Below are 3,968 nucleotides of genomic sequence, written 5' to 3'. Positions count from 1 at the left end.
ATATCACATATACTATAAGTAAAGTATGGATTTTAATAAAAAAATATTTTAAATGCATTATTAAATACAAATGTCATTTTTATATCGATTCGAATTAATTTGGTTAATTTTATTTATTCAAAATACCATTTTGAATTGATTTATTTTTATTTTAAATACGCATATAGCATATACGTAATCATATTTTATTGAATTAAAATTCAATTTTATTTTACGTATATCACATATACGATAAATAAAATTTCACTTTTAATAAGGAATAAATTCAAATGACGTTTCTACATCGATTTGAACCTAGTTGGATTTATTAAAATTCGAGATAACATCTCGAACCGATTTATTTTGGTTTTGGAATCGGGTATATCACATATACACGATATATTTATATTCTATTTTTTTTATCTAACAAATTAAACGAATTATGTGCAGATAAATTTATAAAATAGTAGTATTTGGCAACAAAATAATAATTTAGGAGATATTTAACTAATTAATATACCTATGATAAATAAATTAGCATACGAAAAAATTGAAATTTATAATAAAATAAATGATGTACATAAATATTTAAGTAGATAGCCATAATTAGAGAATACATGAAAATAAATAGGTTGATCTAACAAACTAAATAACTTCAAACTATTGGGATATGAATTAGTTCATGGAAATTAAAATTAAATTAATAGAAAAATATTAAATTAATCTCATTAATTTTTTAAATTAAAATGAAAACAATTAATTACACTAACTATCAGTGCATGAAATAAAAGAAAATGGGCCAAGAGTCTTACCTGATCCATCAAGAAGGAAGGCCGAGAATGGTTGGGCCGAAATAGACCCGTTTTCGTGCCTCTGCTGGCCTACAACCCACCATTGTGTAAAGAGAAGTGGAGGATTTAATTGAGCAAAATAAAATAAATGGGTTAGATTTAAAAAAAAACCTAATAAAACATGAGGGGTCAAATAAAGAATAGAAACTATAAATTTGGATTTTTAGGGTTGCAACTCATTTGGGTAGCCGCCTATCTGCTACTTCTTCCTCTTTCTCTCACAAAATCGAAACCAGAGCTCCCATGGCTTCCGGTGATTCTTTGCCCAGCCACCTCTCTTCTTCTTGTTCCTTTCTCTTTTTCTCCCTCTCCGTGGCAGCCATCGCCGTCTTCTCGACCTCCGCCGCCTCCGACTGTCCGTCATTCCAGTCCGCTCCTCTTCACAGTGACATCGCTAGTTATACGGTGAGGATCCCGCTTCTCATCTCCTCTATGACTTTTATTTCTTCCTATTTATTTTCTTTTCGTTTTATTGGTTGCCTTTTCTCTGATCTATACTCTTTCGTTTAGATCTGCTCGGAATGAACGATCCTAGAGTTGGTGTGACGGCGGTTCGTTCCTCCTCCATTTGAATCGCGAGTAACTCGGATCGGGTGAAGACGATCTCCGGTGACCGTCTAGAGGCGGCAGATGGTTGTCTATTCCGGTGAAGACTCCCTCAGGGGTAAGATTGCATTGATTTTCAGTATGGTTACAGTTCATTCTAGAACAAAAAAAATGAAATTTCTGTAATCTCACTAAAAGACTCATTGCGTTTTTCTTGTGTGAAATGTAGCCATTGACAGGGACCAAGCTTCCTTTCGCTTTTGTTTATGCTGGAACAATAAAAGGTTCTTTTTTTGTTTGATTGTATTTGCTGGTATTGGTTTATTTTGACAGGTAGTGGAGTTTGATGAGGAAAAAAAAGAAAGATTTTTGTCCTGTTTTTTTGATAGAACTCATCTTGAAAACCAGATCCTGGTTTGAAAACAGTTTAAGAAGAAAGAAAAATGGTGAACGATGGAGGTTTAGGAATAGAGAAAAAGACTCTGCTCTCCCCTCAGAATCAGAACAGATGAGAACCTGGCTTGAACAGATCAAGAAAAAGAATAAAATGGTGGAAGGTGGGAATTTAGGAATAGAGAAAAAGACTCACTACTCTGTCTTCTCCTCAAAACCAGAACCTGGCCTTGAGAGGAAGACAGAGCTCCTACCAACCAGAACCTGGCTTGAAAGAGTGAGGAATAAAAGAAGAAGAAGAATAAAAGATGAAGAAGAACAAAATATTACGCAGAAAAATTGAAGAAGGAGAAGAACAGAAAGAATAAGAAAGAAGAAAACCTGGCTGAAGTTGAAGAATCAAGACGCCAAGGGAGTTGAGGATGGAGGGCCCTCTCTTTTCCTGTCTGTTTTGGGTCTCTATTTATAGAGAAAACAGTAGAACTTGTTGGATAAGTAGTAACTGTATTTTTTGTATTTTTGTGGTATTTGAGTGTGTATTGTTTTTTTTAGTATTATTTGGTTGTTGTATTTCAGAATTCATGGGCTTGATAAAATGGTTTTGAGCTTTTGGATCCTTGTAATTTCTTAAGTTATTTAATAAGACATTATGTTTATTCATTAAGTGTTCATCACATAAACATTTAGTATATGGGTTTTATTTTGTCTTTAATTACTTAACCAAGAGTTTACAACTAAAAATTGATTACTATCTTATATCTTATAACTTGATTATATATGTTTATATTTTTACTATAACTCTATCAATAAAATAAAATATTATTTCATTCATATTTAATAAATAACATTCCTTTAATTAATAATGAACATTCTAATCAATCGATTTAATTTTTATAACATAAACATTTAACCGATTATAGGGATTATATACATAATTTCAGTTTCTTTTCGCAAATATCAGTTTATTAAGTAACTATTTACAATAAAAATATTTATGAAATAAATTGGTTTAGAAATGTAAAATTACAAAAAAATGAGAAATTACCCCGGACAAAATGGGTATCTACATATGTGTCTGATGTATGCTAAAGCAAATCAAGACTAAATTAGATTATGAGACCTAAAATAAAATCCCTCACTAAAAAGTTAAGTAAATAAACAAGTTATTAAAATCGGTTGCCCCTCCCTAATATTATAATTCAGCCGGCAGTGCTGAGGGCCTTTGGGTTGTTGAGCAAACTCAAGCTTGGGGTCCTTTCGGTAACACCTGAATTATCGAAAATTACTTTTCATGAATATGGGGTAATACTTAAATTAGATTATGATAATTGGATGAGCAAACTCATGTTGTCATAAACTAATGAGCAAGATGGTTGGGATTAATGTGAATAGCATATTAGTTACTAATGTGGTTAGTAACCCAATAACCTAGGAATCACATTAAAGATGTGGTTGATTACATGAATCTACCTAACGAATGAGACTAGCTTGTTGAGCAAACTCAAGGCGAAATCTCAAGAGTTAGGATCCTAGCTCACTAAAGAATTTGTGAAATTCTTCGAATTAATATGGAGGGCTATTAATTTGGCAAAATAGTGGGAGCAATCTAAAATAAACTAAAAGGCCTATAATTTTAGATTGATATACTTTAAGCAAATGAATGACATACGTTTACTCTTTCTCACTCTCAGGTTTAATTAAACACACTCTTAAAATCATGACTAAAACCAATCTGCAAAACATTCTTACCGATAACAAATTGAATGGGTCAAACTTCACCGACTGGTTTCGTAACCTCAAAATTGTTTTGAAGTTCGATAAAATAGGGTATGTACTTGATACAAAGATACCCCCTATCCCTGCTGATGATGCTCCCATTGAGGAAATTGATGCTTACCAGAAGCACAAGGCTAATGATGATCATGCCGGATGCATCATACTTGCATCGATGACACCGGAATTACAAAGGCAACATGAGGAAATGGATGCCTATTCCATCATCATGCACCCTAAAGAGCTATTTGGGAAACAGACTAGGTGCGAACGCTACGAGATATCCAAGTTGCTATATCGTTGCAGGATGCAAGAGGGCACATCTGTCATGACACATTGTGTCAAGATGATTGACTACATTACCAAACTTTCTAGTATTGGATTTGCGATAGATAACGAATTAAGCATAGACTTAATTCTTCAATC

At 32.8% G+C, this 3,968-nt stretch overlaps 1 long non-coding RNA gene across 1 annotated transcript; it reads left to right on the top strand.

Annotated features, from left to right (window-relative positions):
- Positions 1–1,005: 1,005 nt before the first annotated feature.
- LOC136222508 (uncharacterized) lies at positions 1,006–2,438 on the top strand. Its single transcript, XR_010685665.1, has 2 exons — positions 1,006–1,235; positions 1,341–2,438. It is a non-coding gene; the product is annotated as an uncharacterized lncRNA (long non-coding RNA).
- Positions 2,439–3,968: the final 1,530 nt, after the last annotated feature.

The sequence above is a fragment of the Euphorbia lathyris genome, chromosome 3 (genome assembly GCF_963576675.1).
Source record: "Euphorbia lathyris chromosome 3, ddEupLath1.1, whole genome shotgun sequence".
NCBI classification, from domain to species: domain Eukaryota; kingdom Viridiplantae; phylum Streptophyta; class Magnoliopsida; order Malpighiales; family Euphorbiaceae; genus Euphorbia; species Euphorbia lathyris.
Note: the sequence above shows the minus strand (reverse complement) of the source record. Positions and strands in the feature narration are given on the sequence as shown.